This window comes from Gopherus evgoodei, chromosome 1, assembly GCF_007399415.2.
Source record: "Gopherus evgoodei ecotype Sinaloan lineage chromosome 1, rGopEvg1_v1.p, whole genome shotgun sequence".
Taxonomy (NCBI): domain Eukaryota; kingdom Metazoa; phylum Chordata; order Testudines; family Testudinidae; genus Gopherus; species Gopherus evgoodei.
This window is the reverse complement of record NC_044322.1, coordinates 149,298,511-149,323,846: the sequence shown is the minus strand read 5'-3', so window position 1 is coordinate 149,323,846 and position 25,336 is coordinate 149,298,511. Positions and strand designations below refer to the sequence as shown.

At 39.8% G+C, this 25,336-nt stretch overlaps 1 protein-coding gene across 11 annotated transcripts in view; it reads left to right on the top strand.

Moving 5' to 3' along the window:
- DMD (dystrophin) overlaps positions 1-25,336 on the top strand; it is a 1,715,077-nt gene that overhangs the window by 1,278,602 nt on the left and 411,139 nt on the right. The gene's annotated exons all lie outside the window — the stretch shown is intronic.

Below are 25,336 nucleotides of genomic sequence, written 5' to 3'. Positions count from 1 at the left end.
CCCCAATAATAATAATAATATGGAGTTTGCATAGGGTAAGGTGACCAGATAGCAAGTGTGAAATATTGGGATGGGGTAGAGGGTAATATGAGCCTACATAAGAAAAAGACCCCAAAATTGGGATTATCCCTATAAAATCAGGACATCTGATCATTTTAGCACAGTGAGGAGGTCTGCAAGTCAATCCTGCAGGCAAGGATCCCAGCTTTGTGAGAGACTTTTAGTGTTCCAGTGCATGGGCGGAGAAATCCTCTGTTATATGGATCATTTAGTCTTTTACCTGACCCCAGCTCTTTCCATGGCTTTGTTTTTAATAGGGAATCCCCTTAAAGGGGGATTTGGGGCTGCATAATTCCTGTCATCAAGGGGAAGGAACACAGGGTCTGCACTCAGATGGTCTTAACCTTCTCCCAATCTCTCAGGTTCCTTGACCTATTATACGGGGTGGCAAACACTGCCCATCTCTAAAAGCTCAATTGGCAAAACCCCACAGAGATTTCCTTCCATTAGCTCTGTCGTGGGAGGGGCGAATGGAGCTCCATATCACTAAACGTCAGTTCCGCTTCGGAAAATCATCAGATTTGTTCAGTACGTTTAACAGTTTATAAGCACTGGAGTTTTCTCCTTTACAAGACAGCTTTCAGATTGTTGCATGGAGCAAAATAAGAGCAGCTATATTTTTAGGGTAGGGTCATAATTTACTTTGGGAATACAAAGGTGAAGAATATGCTGTTTCTCCATCACTGGCCTCCCGAAGGGCTAAATTCTCTAATCAGATGCATGTGCATTGATTTCGTGTTCTTCTTCTGAAGAAACTGTTTTATGGATAAAGTATTGATCTTGTGAATCAGTGAGCTGATATTGGCTTAGGAATTTATCTAAAAAAATAAGAGTCCTGGATTAGTCTAATTGCACTTTAGGGATATTTAAGTCAACACTTATATATTCAAGCTCTCATAAAATGCCTAAACAACAAGGGAAAATGCACCATATGAAAATTTTTGATTTATTTTGCTTTGAATATTTATTTTAACTGGGGTTATTACTTTGGGGGTTATTACCATCTAAAATGCATTTTCATAGGGAAAGAAAGGGAAAGAAAAAAGAAGTAAGAAAGGAATGGTTGGTATTGCTTTGAGTTGTTTTCTACAAAGCTAACATTTATGGCAACATTGCATGTCAGTGTGAATGATGTCAGCCACCCTGTCCACGAACCATAGGTTGATAAAACAAGACACAGGCAAGCACCAGTAAAATTGCTGCTCTGTCTGCTGGTGATAGTTCTGCCAAAGCAAGCACTTCACTCATTAAGGCAACATCTGCCAGTTTGTATTTTGTTTTGCTTAGCTAGATTTGCAACTGATTGCTGTGTGTTTACCCTTTGCTTTACCATGTTGTTTTATAACATTGAACTGTAATGAAAATGACATTCTGACTCTTGTAGTAGTCAATTTTGTTAGTATTTGATGGGTGCTTCCCTTTTGACTAACTTGTTTTTTGGTGGTAGCTGAAAAGGCGCACTAGCAGCATATGTGCTGATTAGTTGGGCAAGAGCCAGATTGACTTGTAAACATGCGTCTTCCTCTTCTCTTTCAGAGCATTAACTGTCCCCTTTACTAAAAGGCAATTAAGGAGAAAGTGGTCTGGGCTCCCTGAATTAGCAACAACAAATCAAGCAACTGAACTAAAATATACTCTTGAAAAAAAAGGTGGAATGTAGGGAACAACCACCAAAAATATTCTGGATGTAAAAATGCATAGTACAGTACTGTAAGGGTGTTTCTTGAGTTTTCTCTCAGCCTCAGAAATGAATTAGGCTAATTTCCTTCACTGCTTTTTTATTTGTTTGGACATTAATATTGGCTCTGATTCTGTATTTAACTTTAAGCACATTTCTTTTCTAGCGATCCATTCAAGCATGTGCTTTTCTTTAAGTTCCATCAGTTTCAGTGGGAAGTTAAGCAGATGCTTATGTTTGCTGAATTGGGGCCACGTGAGGAAATTAGTTACACTTCATCAGCATTGGAGTTACTCAGAAGATATAGTAGAAACAACCCTTTCCTACTGAGTTAGAGGTCTGTACATCTGTAATGCATCACATATCTTCAAATGTATGTCTCTTCCAGATGATCATGCATCTAGGTTTTGTGGAAGTCTGGCAAATTAGGCAATCTGGCAGTGGTGTTAAACATCCTGGCCCACTTCAGATGCTTTTCGGACTCTTATGACAGAGTCTGCAGAATGAAGTGAAAAGCTTCCATCCAAAATAAAGTAACTTTCTAGCCTAGCCCTTATCCAAAACCAATGCACAGTTGTCATCTTTAGTCTGCAGACAGCTTGGAACAACAGTTCTAAGAGATGTCTGCTGTCACTCTTCATCTCCATAGAGTTGTTAACTCTTATAATTATGAAACTTTAAAAGCCAGATTTTCAAATAAATTAGGTGCACAAGTGTGCATCAAATTTGCACAATTACCTGATTGTGCATATAAATTGTGCAGTTGCATGTACAAATAGCCCAACAAAAGGCAGAAATACAAAAAGCTGCATACACATTTTTTCATCTACTAATGCTGAATATTACTGTAACTGAAGTTACTGCATAAGATCCATACTCTAATCTTACTCTTCTTTCATTGTTAGCAGTGGGAGGTCTGTTGTGGATCATGAACATATGTAGTTGTATCTGGTAAACTTGGCTTTTATATAATTCAAACTGTAATTTAGTCCTCTTCACAAAGTGGGTTTGAAACCCCTGCTTAACAGGTCCTCAGAAGTCAGATGTGTGAAATATCTTGGGTTGTGCATTGCTGCTCCTAGAGATGATACTAACAAGCCTTCTCTTTGAGGCCCTTTGGGTGAATCATCAGGTGGTCTGTGGGCTGATCTAAGGATACACTGTAAGATGATTGCTTTTAATATTTTGGTTTTAGCCTTAAGAATTACTCATCCTATAAGACTCGATTAATTTTCCTGCATAACAGCTAACTGGAGGGAAGGGCACAGTGACTTGCCTGTCCATATTGTCAAGGCTCAATAAATAGCTTTCTTAAAAAAAAAAAAAATCTGAATGTAGTGCTCATGAACAGAGTTTGTGTGATAGCGAGGGTTACTGAAGTCTTATATTTAGCCTCAGGACAAATATAACATAGGCTGAGTCTATGCAAACTTCCCCATGTCATCTGGTCTAAAGACTGGTCTAAAGGGACCTTCTTGAGAGATAAGAGAGTACTTAATTACTGACAAAAATTACAACTTTTTGGCAGTTTCCACAGAAGCCAAGGATAATTTGCCAGGCATATTGGCATCTGGCTAGTTATCTGCTGAAAAATGGGTGGAATCTATCACACTGATTTCATATAGGACCCCAGCTGCCATCAGATGGTGAAAGTGTTTAGTTTCTCTTGACTTGTCTTAGAGATATTATTTTCTTATTAAAAACAAACAGCATTTCAGGCCATAGCTCCTTCTGAAACTGCCTCAGCAGAATCCGTCCCTTATGTCAATGAAAGAATTCACATTTATATTAAAATGCCTATTGAACTTTCTGTGCACAAATAGAAGAGCCAGCCCCACCCTTAAATCATCAACAAACTAATTTACACGTGAAATTATTTTATTTATACCAAAGAATCAGGATTGGTCTCAGTAGCTAAAGACCTTTGGGGAGCCAGCACTGAAGACAGTATTTCATTGCTGAATTTAGATCTGGAGGAGTTAGGACACAGTGCACTCGGGACAGGGAGCAGAACTGGGCGGGAAGAGGTGAAGCAGGGGTGGAAAGACGCGGGACAGGTCTGGGGCCTTGGGGGAAGGAGTGGAGTGGGGATGGGGCCTGGGATCAAGCCGGAGATCAAGCACTCCCCAACTCTTTGGAAAGTCAGTGCCTATGATCATGATATTACATCCAGGATTATGTTAAGGAACAACAATTCTATAAACCAATACATTTCTCCTAAGAGCTAATCTAGCATGGTTGGCTAGTAATATTATTTGAATAAGAGGAACAGAGAAAGGTTAGAAAACATTTAAGCCAGTGCTCTTTACTGAAACGTTGGAAGCCGAAGGTTGATTCCAGGTCCTTATTCCTGTCTCTTCAAGCAGTAGGCTCTAAAAATGCTTTGCAGACAGATTGCTTAGCTTTTTTGGTGTAGCTTCTTGGCAGTCCGAAAGTGACACTCCACCATTATTTCAAATAAAGATGATTCCCTTTGAACCTGTCCAGTGGTACCGAACAGGTTCTAAAGGGAATCCTCTTTATTGGGAAAAGGATACACATGGCATGAGAGCCTCAAGCCTTTGAGGTTTAAAATGTGGGTATCTTTTAAGCTTCCTAAGGGATAAGAGAGAAGAGATAAAAATATTCTTAGTTTTCTTGATTCCATTCTACAACTATTACTTTTTGAAAATACAGGACAGTTAGGCTTTAAAAAAGATTTAAAACTGCTATGTGCTGGCAGGATTTTAGATGCTCTGAGATCAACTGAGTTATTCCAATAAATAACCTTCTACATTATCCCCTCTTAAACAACAACAACAACAACAACAACAGAAAACCTACAGAACCTTTTTACTGATCATGAACTTTAAGGAAGATATGGTGAAAAGTCCTTTTATTTGCTTGCTTGTTTTCACAGTTTGGCATTGCAGGTTTTTTTTTTACAATGGATGGCAGAATAGCTCTGTTCAATGAAAGACAGGCTTACCTGGCTTCATTGGAACACATGCTAGTATCATGTATAATACATTCAAACTCTCCTACTGTGATATTAATTCTCTTTCCATTGTTATTTTGTCTCACTTGTGCCCTTAGAAATGAGCAGAGTTGATAGTAATTTTGGCAGGATATTGAAAAATATAATTCAACTTTTTTAAAATAGCCAAAGTTTCTAAAAAGTAGGGGAGCTTGAAAGTCATATAACTAGCTTGCACACAGCCACACTTCTATCTCCACACGGTGCTAGATTCATGGTAAATTAACACCCTCTGCCAGCACAGACACTCAAGTAAGTGGACCGTAAATCTGTAACTTCCTCTTTTTATGCCAAGAGAACTTCAGGTGCCCAATGCTTCCCAAAATGTTTTTGGCATTGGCTGGGAAAGACATGTCCAGGGCACTCAGGACGGGTTAAGATTCACCACTTTGCCTGCAGTGTCCATGGTCTTGGAACTTTTCTGGATTTCCGTGGGGAATTAAAACAATTTTACTCCAAGGGAAATCTCAAGAGAGGCCAGCAGCAGTAATATAATCTGCCCTCTCGCAAGATGAATTTCTCATGTGGTATAAGGAGCCTTGCAAGCCCAGGGAGGTCTGTCATGCCAGTTTAGTGGACAAAACTGTAGACTAGAGCAGCATGCCCCTATATATATCTTTTACTGCTTCCAAAAACATCAGTTTACATGGTGTCAAGTATCAGAGGGGTAGCCATGTTAGTCTGGATCTGTAAAAGCAGCAAAGAATCGTGTGGCACCTTATAGACTAACAGACGTTTTGGAGCATGAGCTTTCGTGGGTGAATGCATCTGAGGAAATGAGTATTCACCCACGAAAGCTCATGCTCCAAAATGTCTGTTAGTCTATAAGGTGCCACAGGATTCTTTGCTGAGTTTACATGGGTGTCATATTCGTCCACGTAAATAGAAACTAATTTAGCCCTTAAGCACATATGCCAACAAGTGTTATTCTTAATGTCATTGCTTTTTCAACTTGTATGGCCACAGGTGTAACAGTGAGTTTTTGGGTCCTTTTTGGTAAATTCTGCTGATTTAAACACTTTTTTTTATTGTATCATTAATGTGAATGGTTTCATTACAAAATAGAATGGAGGGAAACACTTACTTTGTAAACATGCCTTCAGCATCCAATACAGAGAGCAAGGGAGTTATAAAAAAAATGTAAGTAGTTACCCATAGAAGACCATTCCTTTCAGCCATGACTGTATTTTGTTTTCATATTTTCTCATTTGTTGTTTTTATTTTGGCCTTTAGTGAAAGAAAACGCAATTTTGTCCCTATTTACCATATGCTAAACTCTATTAATGGTTTTCCTATGGAAATATTGCAGATAGAGTGCCCAAAGTCCATCATAACTCTAGATTTTGCTGATATATTCATGCCATGTGTAATACTTTTGCACATATGGACTGATTAGCATTCAGAAATTGGTTGAGGACAGTTAGAATTTAAAGTACCTGCTGTAGCGTAACCCAATCAAACAATAATAATAGTTAATGGAATAAAACTGTTAAAGAAGGACAGTTTCATGCACTAATCTCATAAAACATAAAAGTGACACAGCTCAAGCTTTTAACAAACTAATTTCAATGGAATATTTTATGTTTAAAATCTCACTCTTTTGCATGCAAATATGTGGGGATTTTATGAGGAGTGGAGCAGTAAAAAGTCCAGTCAGCTAATTTTTGTTCTGAAAATTCAGCCCGATGGGTAGTTTTTAGTCTTAAGAGTAAGATTTTCACAAGCACTCAGCATTGTCCTATGGGCCAATATATACTGTTGACTTCGTGGGAACAAAGATCAGTGTTGAGTACCTTTGAAAATCTCACCTTAAACAAATGTTACTGTGAGTCTGTGGGATAAATTAAACTTTGTCATGTCTGTAACAAATGATTATGGTCCTGAGCCAAAGCCCACTGCAATAAATGAGTCTCTTCTCATTTCTGCCTTAGTGGGTTTAGGATCAAGCTCTAAGCCTTCTAAAATAACTAAATGAAGGAAATTAACAAATGCGGTTGGCCAGTCAAGTGTCAACAGGGATGAATTTGACCTGGTGTCAGTTTTCTCTTGGGTTATTACGATTGTAATAACCTTGTTGTGTTTTGTTCTTTTTTTAATGTGTAATATTTTTTACAAAATGTAATGTCAGTGGAAGATGGACAGCTCTGGTGCCTGATTATTTTTAGCTTCAGAACAGTTACAGCATGGGCATGGCAAGCTTCTCTCCACTGGCTTGTCAACCACATTTAAAACTGAGCAGGTAATTCATTCTGTCCATTAAATCCTGGGAGGGTCTCTGCAGAAATTGCCAGCAGCAGTGTTAATTTTGGTAGCATTCTTTTTTCTTTCAAATTTGGAAACTAGGTACTAAGTTTGGATCACAAGTTATTTTATGCAGGCCATCAGTCATCAGATGGCAACAACTTTAAGTTGGGCCGGAAAGAAACCAGTGACACAGAGGTGAAAGGTTGCCTCTCTCTTATTATCAATCCCTTGCTCTGTGCACAGTCCCTGAGCAAATAACAAAAAAACCCAGAAGAGTACATTCGTGATCTGTCGCAAAATGTTAATAAGTGGAAAATTGAGAGGAAAAATGTGGTTAAATCGGTAAGTCTCAGAGGAAGAACTTTTATAACACGTCTGATATATAATAAAGGAAAAACTCCAGCAAGGAAAAGAGGAGCTGCTGTAAATGAATAGCTCAGTGGTTCATGTAGTGTGGGCAAAGTGTTCATCCTGTTGCACAGTGTTCTGTACCAGAAACATAAGAAGAAGGCAAAATAACCCATACTGTGCATAACCCATAGCAATTGTAATGGAGAGAGATTTCTTCATAATCTCAGCTGCTGATTGCTTTATGCTCTGAAACATAAGAACTGGTATCTCTTGAAATTGTTAACCTAGCTAGTTTACCTTTTCTTAGATTCTTTTCTCATTCAGTATATGTAACTAGTCTTGTTTTGAATCCTGATGACTTTTTTGCCTCACTAATATCCTGTGGCATTGAATTACCTAGGTTAATTTTATATTGAGCACAAAAGTATTTTGTTTTTATCCATTGATGTGTGTTGCCTTCTCATTTTTAAGTTCCTTTTTCCACTTGCCCCAGGGTGCATGGTAGAAAGGAGTCTCTTGGAATGACCTCCCTCTGCAGTGTGTCATGCTCCCCTTACCTCTTTCCTCCTTTCTGTATGTTTCTTGTGTTTCCTCTCAGATATTTAATATTATTGTATTATTTTGGTCATTTACTTCAATGAAACCAATGTATTTTTGCAGCAACAACAAAGATGTTTCATGAGAGCCTACTTTATTTGAACCCTTGACAGTGTAATCTCATTTTTATTTAAAATAAAACAACCCTAAATTATCAGTATCCTTCGAGTCTCCTAGTGCGTTCTGAGTGGACTGATTTTTTTTTCTGTTTTAATTCATAAATTCTTTGGAGGAAGAATTGACTATTGTTATATAGTTTTAATCTTATACTGCCCTGAGCCTGATCCAAAGCTCAGGGCAGTATGGGATTAAAACTATACCATGGTAGTCAATCTGAATCTTTTCATTGGCTTCAGTGGTACTTACAATTAATTATTAATAGCTGGCCATCACAATATTCTGGGCCATATTCTGGCCACAGGAGATGGCATTTATATGTCCCTTTGGCAGTTGATTCTCAAGCTCCACAGTGGGCATTCATTCAATAAGGGTGTAGACAATTGTACCAGCACTGCCCAGCCTCATGGTTTATTGTACAACAGAGGCTGCAGAAGGGAGGCATTGAATCAGCATATCCCATATCTGCCTTGGCCCATATCCTTTTTGCCCAGTGCTTGCCCCATATATCTTCAGCACTAGCAGTGGTTTTGGCCACTGGTTGCTACTGCTTCCTTCCTTCTTGGTGAGCTTTCCATGTTGGGAGCCCTGTCCAAGTAGAAGCCAGAAGAAACTCAAGCTGATTCCCGCCCTGTTCATAATTCTTATTAATTGTTCCTCTTATGAAATGTCTTTCCTCATCATCCCACTTCTCTTTTGAAACCTTTATTTGCACCTTATTTTCTAGTTCTCAGATATCCTTTTTGAGATGAGAGGACCAAACTGAAATAATATTAGGAGTGAGGATGTACCATTGATGATTATTGAAACTATTATTATTGTGAAAGCAGCAAAGAGTCCTGTGGCACCTTATAGACTAAGAGACGTTTTGGAGCATGAGCTTTCATGGGTGAATACCCACTTCGTCGGATTCATGTCACATGCATCTGACGAAGTGGGTATTCACCCATGAAAGCTCATGCTCCAAAATGTCTGTTAGTTTAGGTGCCACAGGACTCTTTGCTGCTGTAACAGATCCAGACTAACACGGCTACCCCTCTGATGCTTGACATTATTATTGTGATCGTCATTACTCTTCTTAGTATAGTCTAACATCTAAGTCTTCTCTAGAGGTGCTGCTGCACAATGAACTCTTCATTAAGCAGTTGATTCTTAAATAAGTTTTTCCTGTGAGGTTACCACTAATTCAGAACCCATTAGTGTATACAAGTAGTTTAAATTGTTCCTTCCAGTATTCATTACTTAGCACTTGTCTATGTTGAATTTTCTGCTATCATGTTGCTCAATTACCTAGTTTCATTTGGTCTTTCTGGAGTTACTCAGAGTTCTTCCTGGATTTGACTAATGTAAATAAAAGTGTGTCATCAGCAAATTTGCCACGACACTCTTTACTGCCTTTTCCAGATGGTTAATCAATATATTGAACAATACTTTGTACTGATCTCTGGGTATGCTGCTATTATTCCATACTGAGTGATCATTAATGATGGCATATATTCCTACTCGTTATTTCCTTCCACTTTACTTGTTTGTAATCCATGACCGAACTTTACTTCTCTGCCCAATATTGCCAAATTTCCATAAGAGCCACTTGTTTGGGACTTCATCAAAATACCTTTGAAAATCTAAATAAATTATAGTTACTTGTTTTCAGTTTTCACCTGTTCTATTTCAATTAATTCTAACAAGAAACAGAAAATATATTTTCCCAAGCCATGCTATTTTGTCCTGTAATAGTACAAGATACTTTTATAACAGTATTATAATTTTCTATAATTTTCTAAACTGTTTACAAGTTATAAGGTAAACCTTTATTTCACAAGATCATTCTTTATACTAAGTAAGCACAGCCTACCATTTAGTGCTCTGGTACAATCACTATTTTTAACGACGAATTACATATCTCAGCTATTTCATTTCCATTTTCCTTCAGAATCTTCTGATGAAAACCGTCATCCAGTTGTAGAGATTTATTGGAATGTAACATCTCAGGGTTTTCCACCACATTATTTTGGATGCCTATTTCTCTCACAAAGTCTCACCTTTGCTACCTGTAAAGAGTAATCTAGGGAAAAATACTTTTATATTATCTTCTTTAAGCAAAAATGGGTGTAAAAATATCATTTAGATTCTCTGCGGTTTCCTATTCTGCCACCTTTGATCGCTAATGTTTAGTTAGCAATTTCTATTAAAAAAAGTCTGATTACAATTTAAAATCAAGATTCTGAAAATGTTCCTTAGAATATTTATGCTTGCTTTTGATTTCTGTAATGACAAATTACATAACTACAGTGTTTTTTAGTGATAGGAATATCTCTTAAAGTAAATAATCTACATTGAGAACTAAGCAGTCTCAAATATGAAAACATGAAGCTTCTGATGGTCCTTTCTTTAAGGAGAGTAATTAACATTTATAGTATTGGGTATTGATTAATATGCATTCCCCACCATGTGATTTGCTTGCTTTGCAGTCAGACACACTGATTGTAAGTTGTTGACCATGATTTTGTGTTTGTTTAATGTCATTAACAAACACTGAAAATATCTAGGAAAAATCCCACTCACCTTGTTCTGGAGCAAATAAGCTACAGTCAAATAATCTTAGTTTGTATAATCATGCCTTTTCAAATTGGGTTTATTAAAATAATCAAGCCATTTATTCAATCTGATATTATGAATAAACTAATACACCTCTACCCCACAGCAGCCGGAGCCACAGGCCCTTTAAATTGCTGGCAAGCCCTGCTGCCGCAGCCCCAGGGTAGCAAAGGCAGGGCTCCAGTGGTGATTTAAAGGGCCCATGGCTCCCCACAGCAACCGGAGCCTGGATTATTTAAAGTACTGCCAGAGCCCCACTGCTACCGCGCTATAGGCGAACCCGTGTTATATCGGATTGCATTATAGCGGTGTAAAAGTGTATGCTAACAATCGTGGTCAGCTCTGATCATATAAATATCATTTAGTAATGCTGGGATTTTGTGGTTCCCAAATGAGTCAGATGCCAGGTAGAATCAAGGGTCTTCGATTCGATTCAGTTCGATTCAATTCAACAAGGCTTTATTCAATGTGCACAAAGGGAGAGCCTCTGGAAAAAAAATCTGCCAGAGTCCCTTCAGCAAGGAGCCCCTCCCATTGCTTTTTATAGCACATGGGAGTTACATAACAAGTTACATAACACAAACCTCTAACCAATCATATTTAACCTTTCCATACATGGATTTGTTCATCACATGCTTATACTTCTTCACTCCACATGTTGAGCTCACCCCGCTCCCCTGCATCTTTTCTAGAATGTTCCTAGGGTGGTAAGCCACAGCATACTTCTTTCTGCATAAGTATCTTTTAAATTACATTTTGTTTAAAGTGAACACAAGCATACCTTTCAGTAATATCAAATCATTGAAATATTTTTAATGTAATGAATGGATATCAAATGACATGACCCTGCTTTGGATCGTCGAGAATGAGGTGCATTTGTTACACAGTAGGTTAGAATGGGACTTCAATATATTCAATAACTGCAAATAAATCCATGTAGGTTTTAAAAATACATGATTTCCTAAAAATTTTGTACCTTTACGTTTTAGATGGGTGCAAAGGTAAAATATTACTGCATATGTAGTTTATTCAGTAACATATAGAAAAGTAGAGACTCAACGTTAAGTAGAGACTCAGCATTAGGCGCATCCTGTTGCCAAAATATCACACTTGTTATAACAATAACCTTCTAATGACATTTTTCAGCTTAAAATTGCTCTTGCTAACTTTTGTGCAGTCAGTACAAGTATTTTATTATGAGAGAATAAAGTGGAACAGTGGACAGATAAGTCTGCAAAAGTTCTCTCTTCCTGGTAATGCATTTGTAAGCTTCCTCATTAGCATTTTTAACAAAAAGGTGACAGTTGCCTGTACTATGAATATCTGTAAAGTGCTTAAATATCAGTTATACCTCATTTCTTGCTAATTGCGCCATAATGCACCCATCTAAAGCATTTAGCTGAGGTTGAGTAAATTTTGATTTCTATGTTAAGATTTTGTGTGACACGTCTGAAAGGGCTTAGCTCTAATTTTCAGTGTTTTATCCTCTTGCAAATTATTTTACAAGGCAAAATATTTTTCCCATCGACTATTAATGTCCCTCTTATATTATTTCAGAAAATGCCTTGCAGAATTACATTGGAAAAAAATCCCATACAGATTGCAGTATTAGAACAAAGGGCTGGAAAAATTAACCGGACACCTACTGTCTGGAGGAACAAACCTTGCAGCCAAAGATAGATAGGAAGTTAGAGAAACCCCAGCCTTCGAGCCCCAAAACAATACCACCCCCAGTCCAGCTACTCAAAAGGAGTTTGGCATTTCTATCTTGGATCCTGTTGGTCTTACTGTCTTTCAGGTCAGCCTCTGACAAGAAGACATCTGATAAACGTGAAACTTAGCTCTGCTACAACTTTGTGTAGTCAGTTTTCCTGCACCATGTTAGAAAAGCTAGTTAGAATGGTTGCTTTAATTTATACTGGTTGCAAATGGCACTAAGGAGAAAAAATGTGGCCAGGAATTGGGACTCCTGTGTGAGTCTTTCCCATGTGAGTGGCAAGTCACTGGAAGATCATCACTACACTAGGGTGATTCCCTCCTGCCCCCTCCCCCACCCCCAGACTGGGCAATGCTAGACTACACCAATGGAGTGGCACACAACTGCCCATGAAATATGGCCCATTATCTTTACATGTTTTTTACTTCTGTGTACATAGTGGGTGTGGGCCTGATGCAGCACCAAATGAAATCAATGGGAATTTTCTCATTGACTTCTCTTGGTACTAAATCAGGCATAATGATAATGTTTGTCTTTCTGTAATTAAACCTTATTTTTTATAATATTTTATGTTTATAAACCATATTTGATGTTTCACATGCTAATGTGTAGATGATAAAACCAAAGGCTGAAAGACTAAGTTAGAAACTTCCATTTGAAAGGTAGTCATTTAGAAAAGCACTCATGGCTATATGCTTGCATTCCTAAAGATTTTTTCCTGCACCATGTGATTGATATATACCATATATACTAGATCATAAGCCAGTTCGTTTATAAACCAGCCCCCCCAAGATGGATAAGTAAAAATGGAAAAAAATTATGACCTGTTCATAAGCTGACCCTATAATTCGGAGTTCAGCAAACTTTGGCTCCCGGGCCATCAGGATAAGCCGCTGGTGGGCCGAGATGGTTTATTTACCTCAAGCGTCCGCAGGCACAGAGGTAAACCTAAGTAAACAAAGTGTTCCAGTGCACCAGCTGCTTACCCTGATGGGCTGGGACAGCAACTGGTGGGGAATTTTTTTTTGGGGGGGAGAAAGCTGGGGGTCAGGGGAGTAACCCCTATGACCACCCCCCACATAACCCCACCCCACCCCTAGTATGGTAAGAGAGTATGAACTTGTGTTCTTGCCTTCTGGCTTTCTTCTCAAAGCACATTTATCTGAAATGGGTACATTTAAAAAAAATAGTTATTGTTTACATTAGCAACTTAAATTGCTACATCCATCACATCATTTTTTCACCTCTGTAGAATTGTAAACATGAACTTATTTCCCAGAAGATGAGCTGGGCTGCAATTTTCAGCTAATTGGAAGAAGCAGACCTGAGTCGAGTACTGTCAGCCTGATTTCAGTCTTAAGATATGATGATGATTATTGTGTCAAATGCAATCAAGAATGTGGGCCTTGAAATGACAAGAGGCCTAGCTGTTTTAAATTCAAGTTTTTATATCAAGTTAGACCTCCTGTTCACAGATAGTCACATCTGGTTGCAAAAGAATAATATTTTATATGTGCAATTTAGCTCTTTGTAGACTCTGAAAGAAATTAGATCTCAGAAAGCCTGACGTTTTGAAATCTGCATGACACCACTATGTTCCTCACATAATCACCACTTTCAGCTTCTAAAATAGATTGTCACATACATGTCTGTTTTAAATAGTTATTTTGGTTAAAGAGATCAAAATATGTTTGCATGTTTTGTTAAAAGACTTTATGCTGGATCTTCCAGTGTTATTTGAATGAGTCAAGTATGAAACTATGCATTAGTGACCATAACTAAATTTTGAAAAAATTATTTGAGAACACCCTTTGTTAAGGAACTCTAGCATATTAAGAAATAGAGTCTTGGATAATTTATCTATAATTTGTTGTGGCTAAAATCTATATGATAACCCATGCAAAAAATATAAGACACAAGCCAATAAACCAAGTTTAACTTAATTTTAAAAGTACAAAAAAATGATGTTGTTTCTGATGCTTATCTGGGAGAAGAAAACAATCCACATTGTTTTGTTTTATTTGATAACATTACCTTTTGGATGAGTTGGTAATGATGACGAGAGCATAGAAACAAAATTTACATAACAAGGGTGTTTACCTGAAGTTCTTTCCAGGATGTTATAATATCACCAGGTAGTAGGATCCTACCTGCTAATGTAGAATCTGTGCCCTATATCTGTCTTTTATTGATTGAGGCCTCATGATTTATACCTATCAAGAACCAGTTCTCTGGTTGTTTTTACTAATCTGATAGTAATTTGCTCTTTTGGAATTTGTTTGAAGCAGAACTAGGGCCCCAGTTGAGCAAAATGCATGGAGTGGAATCCTGGCCCCATTGAAGTCAATAGGAGTGTTGGAATTCATTCTGGGGGATTTCACCATTAATGCTTTAACATCAAGCATGTGTGCTAAAGTTCTATTGAAATCAGTGTTACTTGAGCACTTGCTTAAATTTAAAGTACATATGTAAGTGTATTGCTCAATTGGAAGCGTGAAGGTCCATCATCTCTGTTTTTTCCTTTCTTTTGAGTTTCAGATTCAAAGAAATTATGGAGATATACCTATCTCATAGAACAAAAGGGACCCTAGAAAGTCATTGAGTCCAGCCCCCTGCCTTCATTAGCAAGACCAAGTACTGATTTTGCCCCAGATCCCTAGGTGGCCCCCTCAGGGATTGAATTTATAACCCCGGGTTTAGTAGGCTAATGCACAAACCACTGAGCTATCTCTCCCCTCACTGCAAGTCAGCTGACAGTCCAGTTTGCAGTCCAGCACTTTGCAACCATCACAGAAACTATGGTTACTAGGTTACCTGTATGTACTGTAATATATTATCTGTCCTGTACCACTTCAAGCTATGCCTTCTACATGACATCCATTTTGTAGTATGAACACTTTTTACATTCAAGTATGCTCTAGGACTTTCGAAACAAACATACTGGAATATAAATAACAATTGTGTGTACATATAAATAGTAATGGGTGTGTGCATATATGCCTGTTCAGGTATATAATGTATGGTAGTAGGTCTTAACTAGTACTAGTTACTGTATTGTAAATCATTATAGGAATCAGGAGCCTTTCTTCTAGCTGCTGCTTTTGCTACATCTTCTCCAGAGGCTGGTTAATTCATAGCTACCTATAACTTCTAGATTGAATAGTACAATGCTGGACCTCCATTGTTGCTTGATAGTGCTGATTTTCTGTACTTGTAGGTTTTTTAAAGATTCTATTCATAAAAACCAAGGTGACAGACATTCATAATGCATTTTTTTTAAATGTCTACAGTCACTTGTGCTTCAATTTAATCTGCGTATTACATTGTGTCCATTGCTGTGTTTTGAGAGTTCTGGTTAGAGTCTGCCCTCCTCCGTAAGACGAAATATAATGCAGTTACCCCTGCATGGGGTGTATTATAGCCACACATCATTACATAGTACACAGAATAACATAAACTATAAATACTAACAGAAGAAAGTAAGTCAGTTTGGAAAATAAGCCCTGTTCTGTTGCATAGTAGCAGGGAGTACTACAGACACCTCCTGACTTACACAATCGTTCCGTTCCAGAAAGCCTTGCATAACTTGAATTTTGCATAAATTGGAAATGTATACATTGGGCAAAAATTTCCACAACCCAAAAATCCTATTTCTGGCTTATGGAACTTTTTCCGTAAGTGAGAATTTGCCTAAGTCGGGTCTTGCGTAACTTGGGGAATGTCTGTACTGCAATGCCACCAAGCTCAACATATGGAGGTGGCAGCTTTAACTGAAAACTATGCTAATATTTTAATAGTCTCTTTTCTGAGTCTTAATTCATCTAATGTAATGCCATCAATTATTAAATTTAGTTGTTTATACAGTAATTAACAGTAAGAAAACAAATGCCTTTAAAACCTAATTATTTTGATAATCAGTCTTAATTACACTTAATTACTTTGTAAGCCAAAACTGTATCTTAATAAATTGTATCTGAATAATAAAACTAGTTATTAGATACCACTGTTGACTACTGTGAAATTGCAAGAGTGATATGTATTACACTGCAGTAAAAATTGAAATTGTTAAATATATGATTTAAAAGGGATATACAAAAAGAAATAAATGAGGTTGTGGGCTTTTCTACTTCTTTCTGATGCACAAAGAATTAATTTATTATTAATAATTTATTATTACTATTATTAATAATATTATTCCCACCATTTATCTCTTACATTAGAAATATCAGGAATGTCAAGTCTCCTCTTCCCTGTTTTTGCTGTAGCACTGCTTTTATGCTTTAGAAGGTGGATTGGAGTCATTCTGAACCCAGAATTATGACAAGAGGGGTGCTGAATTTTTAAGAAAGAGATATTTTCTCCTAAATGTATGATTTATATAGGTTCCCCAAAGCATCCCAATCTCTTAAAGAAGGACATCAGTACATTTCCTTTGCTTTTCAGGTCACCTTTAATTGATTTTTTCCCCCACTATATACACAGTGATTGTCACGTAATGCTTAGATTTTTATTTTTAATCCATTAATAATTTTTCACCCATGCTCTCTGGGAAACTGCAGAGCTCGTTGGCATGTTGCAGTTTGTGGAGAGATTATTAATCGATTAATATAAACCCAAGTGAATCTAAAAAATTTCATTTCTGACAGTTGGAATATCAACTCTGATTATTTAAACAAAAGATTTCAGATACACCGCTACCTCGATATAATGTGACCTGATATAACACGAATTTGGATATGACGTGTTAAAGCAGTGCTCCGTGGGAGCGGGGCTGCGCATTCTGGTGGATCAAAACAAGTTCAATATAACGCGGTTTTACCTATAACACAGTAAGATTTTTTGGCTCCCGAGAACAACGTTATATCGAGGTAGAGGTGTACCTGCTTCATTTTTTCACTTTTTTTTGTAGTTCATGTGATCAATATAATAAATAATGTTAAGGTAGGATGCACCTATGAAGAAAAACTCCTCTATTTAAATAATATTTTGATTAATTATGGATCATATCAACCTCTATTATCATGAGGGGAACAGTGGAGACAGCTAAGACAGAAGGGAAATCCTGTGAGGTTACTGTGCACCATTCTGTCTGGCTAGAAGGGTTTTAGAGTATGTGGGGTTTGGAGTCTTAATCCCCTCCTAACTATATGGATCTTGGGAATCCATGAAGTCACTCTCCTTTCAGGCTGAGCCAGCAGCTATTCTCCGTGGTAGTGTGACTCCACGTTACTGGCAGCAGGTATCTCCACTGCTACAATGATCAACACTCCCCACAACACATCTTTCAAGATACATAGGTCTTACACATGCCTATCACAACATGTAGGTTACCGTTCAGTGCATTAAATGCCCCAATAACATCTATGTAGGTGAAACCAACTGATCACTAGACACAAAAATGATAAACAAAAACACCATATCACCTCTTGGTGAACATTTTTCAGAAACCAGTTACTCTATATCTGACCTGTCAATCCTTATCCTCAAAGGAAACCTGCATAACACTAAAAAGACAAGCCTGAGAGCTTTAAATACACAACTTTACTAGACACTGCATTTATGGCTTATTACAGCAATCTACTATTTCCCCCTCCCCCATGACTACAGGTGTATTAATGGGCCACTTCACCTTAAATAGTCCTTAGATTAGAAGAGAAAGAAAGGATATCTTCAATTATTTCTGTCTCCATGAGCTGGAAGGTCATTCAGTCCAGCCTCCTGCCTTCACTAGCAGGACCAGGTACTGATTTTGCCCCAGATCCCTAAGTGGCCCCTTCAAGGATTGAACTGACAACTCTAGGTTTATTAGGCCAATGCTCAAACCACTAAGCTATCCCTCTTCCCATGAGTATGTGCTAACTGCTTATGCTAAACTATCTGTTGGATCTTGCATTTATCTATGACACTCTGAGTACCTTTTGCAGTCCTGAGGAAAAACTCTGTGTAGCTCAAAAGCTTGTCTCTCTCACCACCAGGGCCGTCCTTAGGCATAGGCAACATAGGCAGCTGCGTAGGGCACCTGAAAATTTGGGACACCACTGGGTCTTAGTGTCCACCCTCTTGTTTTCCTATCCCTGTTTTGACCCTTCCTGCAGGCTCCCACAGATGGCTGCTCTAGCCTGGTGAGACTTCCTTGGGAGGGAATCTAGTAGTTAAAAGTGAAAAAACCTCCAGCCTGCCAGACCTATTAGCACAACATTGAAACTGTTAAAGAGACATTCAAGGGGTAATAAAGCCATTTAACAGGCATTTGCCAACCCCAAGGTATATACTGAAAGGTTTCAGAGTGGTAGTCCTGTTAGTCTGTATCAGCAAAAACAAGGACGAGTCCTTGTGTCACCTCAAAGACTAACAAATTATTTGGGCATAAGCTTTTGTGGACTAGAACCCATTTCATCAGATATTCACGAAAGCTTACGCCCAAATAAATTTTTATACTGTCAGTTTCTGACTTTACTGACGAAAACAGTTGTGCATTAATGTAATATTTACACAGAACATGTCAGTCTACAGGACCTTAGTTTAAAATTTGCTTTAAAAATATTTCATTAGTGAGCTGGTGAAGATTATAAAATCACATTTCTAAAAAATGCTTGCATAGAGTTTTAGATGCACAATCATCTTTAGCCTTAAATGTGTGGATCTTCACACATAGTTTTTTAAATAAATCCTTCAAAAGACCTCCCTTATCTAAAATACACATTTTAATTACTATAGTTAAAAAAAAAAGTGCTTCCAAGTCTTCCTGTCCTTTCTGTCCATCCCTTCACCACCTCTCCCCCCACTCCCCACTGAAGAGAGCCCTTAAAGGGACAACAGTCCTTCCCTTCCAGATAGCTAGACAAAGAGTTCCCTTTCTTTACTTCTGACTATCCGACAAACTAGTTTTAAAAGAACCCTCCAGCAAAATCAGTACCTTAGTAAGACAAAATCCTTGTTATACCTAAAATCTTTGGAAACATATTTTTTTAAAGTTGGTGAAATTTCATAACCATGTCTCTTGTTATGGAAATCACACAAAGTAAATTACTGTTCCCTTTTTCTAAAAGCAATGAATATTGTTATGAACACACTAAATCTCTCTGATTAATTTAAAAGAATGTCTTTGTTTCAGTGAGTTAAATATGTAGTAATCTGGAATGCTGGCTTAAGATTTGAGTACATTTAAAATATAAATTCAACTTAGAAATACTGATGAAGAAAATGTAAAACAGAGAAGAGATACATCATGTATTCCATTATATGTAATGTTGTATTCAGCAGAACAGCTGACTCACCCTTACTATGAAGTTTTTGCAAATAAATCTCTGACAAACTTCAGGGCATATCAAAAAACCTGTGACTGACATTTTTTATTCCCAAATTTTAGTGCTTTTAATTAGGTACTTTCTTCATGTCCATTCTGCATGAGGGAGAGTGCATGGAAGTCTCTGCGGGGAACTGTGACTCTCCGCCACCATGAGGCAGGCTGGACATCTCATTATCCTTTGCTGTCAAGTCCCTCCTCCCCCTCCCCCACCAGGCTGTGAGCTTGGGCTGTCATCTGGCATAGGGGCACCAGTTTAATAATACTGCCTAAGGCCCCATAAATCCTAAGGACGGCCCTGCTCACCACCAGAAGTTTGCCCAATAAAAGATAGTACCTCACTTACCTTTTCTCTCTAATATCCTGGAACCAACGCAGCTATAACCACGCTGCGTTTCCCATTCAGGGTGACTGTCTGGAAAGCTGCAAAATAGCCTTACCTTCCACAAGTTCAAACTAGTATAGCCTCAATCTAGTCCTTTCAGCACACAGTAAAAAAGACACCTCAATTCTGTATGTGAGTCTTCCATTGGGGGAGGCTTACACACAAGCACTGGGAGCTCTCTAGAAATCAGAGAGGGGGGCACCAGCGCTCGGACTGTAGCCCTGATTTCCCCCCCATGGCTCCATCCCCCCACCTCTTCCCCTGAGGTCCCGCCATCACTCCATCTCACCCTCGCTCCACCCCTCCCCCAAGTCTCTCCATCCACTTCTCTCCTAGCCTCTTATACATGCAGCCTATGCCCAATTCAATATAGTTATACTCCATTCTGTCACAGATCGTACAGCCTAAATTCTCAGCTGTACTCAGTGGTTCAGGTGGGAGAGGGGCACAAAGTGGCTGCCCAAGTCTGAGGCCAGCTCTATGCAAGTTCTGTCATAGATTAGGAGAGCCTGAGGCTGCTCTATTGAGTGCTGTCTAGTTATTTTTCCCAAAGAGCTAGCTGACAGTAGAGCTCTGGCCAAACCTTCTAGATTCACCAGGGAATCCGTGTCTGGAGAGCTCCAGTAACTTTCCCTTTGCACTGCCAGTGTGACATGAAGGGACCAGGACTAATTAGAGAATCTGTCCCTGCATTTCAGAATACTTCAGTTACTGCCTTTTAGACTTTAGCATGTCTGATTCCATTTTATTTTTTTTCTACGATCACTATCTCATTTTGTTTCCAGTACTGACTGGCAGACAAATTGATTTTATATGTGTATGTCTCCCCGATTCATCTTCCCCTCTGTTCCATCCCCATCATTCATAATCAAATGGATTCTGAAACTAGTACAGACAGAGTACCAATACTGAATAATTTCTCCCATCTGAAGAATCATTTTCGGTACTAGCAGCACTACAGTCATTTCCAGTACCACCAGTGAAGGTTTTATTGGCTTGAATTGTTCATGCCATTCAAAATTTTAAAGCAAAATTTTAAGACCTTATGCAGATTTGTTGAGTCTTGATGTCCTGAACGCACATTTTGTACATTTAAACTTTTTTTGCAAAGGATTACAAAACTTACCAGATTGTTGCTATTTTCCCCTCCCATCCCTAACTCTTAATATTTTTAATTCTTTTAAAGAATTTTTTCTTATGTATTTCTAAAATCAGATTGACTATTCAGCTGAATATTTTAACTATTGTTCTCCTTGATGAAAGGAGAATAGACTTAAAGCAATTTCATTTCTTTCAACCTATCACTCCACCTGGTTCTGTTGTTTTCACCAGATGATGTCAAAAAGAAAAATATGGGATAAATTCTGTTCAGTTACACCCTTTGCACATCAATTAAGTTGAATGGGTACGATTGAGGGTTGAGTTTATTCCCAAAGCCAGATGGAATAAGTAATTACAAGAAGAAATAAAAAGCCACTTCCTGTCTTTAAATGTTCATCATTAACAAAGTTCCAGGAGTTTAATTAAATTAAAAGTATTGTGTCAATTAACATGCTTTCTGTTGCACAGTAACAAACTCTTTCACTTTTTTAATGTTATGAAAGTTCACACTCAGAAAAGATGAATAACAAGATAAATAGCATATATAATAATAATATCAGAGGGTAGCCGTGTTAGTTTGGATCTGTAAAAGCAGCAAAGAATCCTGTGGCACCTTATAGACTCAGGGCTTGTCTACATCAGAAAGTTGCAGCGCTGGTGAGGGAGTTACAGCGCTGCAACTTAGGAGGTGTACACATCTGCAGGACACCGCCAGTGCTGCAACTCCCTGTTTGCAGCGCTGGCCGTACTCCCGTTTTGTCTCGGGTGTAGAGGATCCAGCGCTGGTGATCCAGCGCTGGTAATCAAGTATAGACACTTACCAGCGCTTTTCTTGACCTCCGTGGAATAAGCAGGTATCCCAGCATACCTGAGGAAGCCTCTGGTAATCAAGCTGGTCTCCTTCCCCAGCTTGCTCTCGCGTTCCCCGAACCCCGAGCAAGCAGGTCTCCTTCCCTGAGGTTTGCTGGGTGGTTCCGGGAACGCGAGAGCAAACCGCGGCGAAGCTGGTCTCCTTTCCCGGTTCGCTCTCGCGTTCCCCGAACCCCCGAACAAGCAGGTCTCCTTCCCTGCGGTTTGCAGGGTGGTTCGGGGAACGCGAGAGCAAACCACGGCGAAGCTGGTCTCCTTTCCCGGTTTGCTCTCTCGTTCCCCGAACCCCCAAGCAAGCAGGTCTCCTTCCCTGCGGTTTGCAGGGTGGTTTGGGGAACGCGAGAGCAAACCGCGGCGAAGCTGGTCTCCTTTCCCGGTTTGCTCTCTCGTTCCCCGAACCCCCGAGCAAGCAGGTCTCCTTCCCTGCGGTTTGCAGGGTGGTTCGGGGAACGCGAGAGCAAACCGCGGCGAAGCTGGTCTCCTTTCCCAGTTTGCTCTCTCGTTCCCCGAACCCCCGAGCAAGCAGGTCTCCTTCCCTGCGGTTTGCAGGGTGGTTCGGGGAACGCGAGAGCAAATCGCTGCGAAGCTGGTCTCCTTTCCCGGTTTGCTCTCGCGTTCCCCGAACCCCCCTTGAAGCCGCCCAACAGCGCTGCAGTGTGGCCACATCTAACACCACTTGCAGCGCTGGTTGCTGTAAGTGTGGCCACTCTGCAGCGCTGGCCCTATACAGCTGTACTAATACAGCTGTAACAACCAGCTCTGCAAAATTTTAGATGTAGACATGGGCTAACAGACGTTTTGGAGCATGAGCTTTCGTGGGTGAATACCCACTTCCTCAGATGCATGTAATGGAAATATCCAGGGGCAGGTATATATATGTGTGCTAGCAAGCAAGCTAGAGATAACGAGGTCAGTTCAATCAGGGAGGATGAGGCCCTGTTCTAGTAGTTGAGGTGTGAAAACCAAGAGAGGAGAAACTGGTTCTGTAATTGGCAAGCCATTCACAGTCTTTGTTCAATCCTGAGCTGATGGTGTCAAATTTGCAGATGAACTGGAGCTCAGCAGTTTCTCTTTGAAGTCTGGTCCTGAAGTTTTTTTGCTGCAGGATGGCCACCTTAAGGTCTGCTATAGTGTGGCCAGGGAGGTTGAAGTGCTCTCCTACAGGTTTTTGTATATTGCCATTCCTAATGTCTCCGGCGCTTTGGAGATCATGCTATTAATGGAGCGGGTTCTAGCCGTGGAACGCTGCTATTGTGCCCAGGAACCAAGCACAGACTGGTGGGACCACACAGTGTTGCAGGTGTGGGACAATTCCCAGTGGCTGCGAAACTTTTGCGTGCGTAAGGGCACTTTCATGGAACTTTGTGACTTGCTTTCCCCTGCCCTGAAGTGCCAGAATACCAAGATGAGAGCATCCCTCACAGTTGAGAAATGAGTGATGATAGCCCTGTGGAAGCTTGCAATGCCAGACAGCTACCAGTCATTCGGGAATCAATTTGGCGGGTGCAGATCTACTGTAGGGGCTGCTGTGATGCAAGTAGCCAAAGCAATCACTGAGCTGCTGGTACCAAAGGTCGTGACTCTGGGAAAATGTGCAGGTCATAATGGATGGCTTTGCTGCAATGGGAGTTCCTAACTGTGGTGGGGCGATAGATGGAACCCAAATCCCTATCTTGGCACTGGAGCACCACGGCAGCCAGTACATAAACCGCAAGGGGTACTTTTCAATGGTGCTGCAAGCACTGGTGGATCAAAAGGGACATTTCACCAACAACGACGTGGGATGGCCGGAAAGGGTTCGTGACGCTCATGTCTTCAGGGACACTAATCTGTTTAAATGGCTGCAGCAAGGGATTTACTTCCCTGACCAGAAAATAACAGTTAGGGATCTTGAAATGCCTATAGTTATCCTTGGGGACCCAGCCTACCCCTTAATGCCATGGCTCATGAAGCCATACACAGGCAGCCTGGACAGTAGTCAGGAGCTGTTCAACTACAGGCCGAGCAAGTGCAGAATGGTGGTAGAATGTGCATTTGGACGTTTACAGGGATGCTGGCGCACATTACTGACTCACTCAGACCTCAGTCAAACCAATATACCCATTGTTATTGCTGCTTGCTGTGTGCTCCACAATCTCTGTGAGAGTAAGGGGGAGACGTTTATGGCGGGGTGGGAGGCTGAGGCAAATCATCTGGCCACTGATTACGTGCAGCCAGACACCAGGGGGATTAGAAGAGCACACCAGGAAGCACTGCACATCAGAGAAGCTTTGAAAACCAGTTTTATGACTGGCCAGGCAACGGTGTAAAAGTTCTGTTTGTTTCTCCATGATGAAAACCCACCCTCTTGATTGACTCATTCCGTGTAAGTAACCCACCTTTTGATTACAGCTTGCTTTCTAAGGAAATAAAGTCTCTATTGTTTAAAAATAATGTATTCTTTATTAATTGATTATAAAAATAGGTAGAGAACTGACAAGGTAGCCTGGGTGGGGTTTGGGAGGAGGGTAGAAGAGAAGGAAAAGGCCACTTCAGAAGTTCAAAATAATGACAGCCTTTTGCTTGGGCTGTCCACTGAGGTGGAGTGGGCGGGTGCACGGAGCCTCCCTCCATGTTCTTACATGTCTGGGTGAGGAGGCTATGGAACTTGGGGAGGGGAAAGGGCAGTTATACAGGGGCTGCAGCGGCACTCTGTGATCCTGCAGCTGTTCCTGAAGCTCCAGCAGACGCCAGAGCATGTCAGTTTGATCACGCAGCAGCCCCAGCGTTGCATCATTTCTCTTCTGATCTTCCTCTCACCACCTCTCATCTCGAGCATCTCTCCTCTCCTGTCCTCACGTTGGTTCCTCATGTCCTCACGTTCACTGTTATCTTTCCTGTACTTTGATATCACGTCCTTCCACTCATTCAGATGAGCTCTTTCATTGCGGGTCGATTCCAAGATTTCACAGAACATTTTGTCTTGCGTCTTTTTTTTCCGCCGCCTTATCTGAGATAGCCTTTGGGACGGAGCAGGGAGACTTGAAAAATTTGCAGCTGCAGGAGGGAGGGAAAAAAGGGAGAGAAGTATTTTAAAAGATACATTTTACAGAACAATGGTTATATTCTTTCACGGTGAGCAACACTACTCACTTTACATAGCACATGTGATTTCAGTACATGGTCACATTTTGCATCTTAATATTGAGTGCCTGCGGCTTTGGTGTTAGAGATCACAGACGCAGGTCCGGGCAACAGAATTCAACTTGCATGCGGCCATGGTAAGCCATTGTTTTTCGGCTTCTGCAGCCTTCACA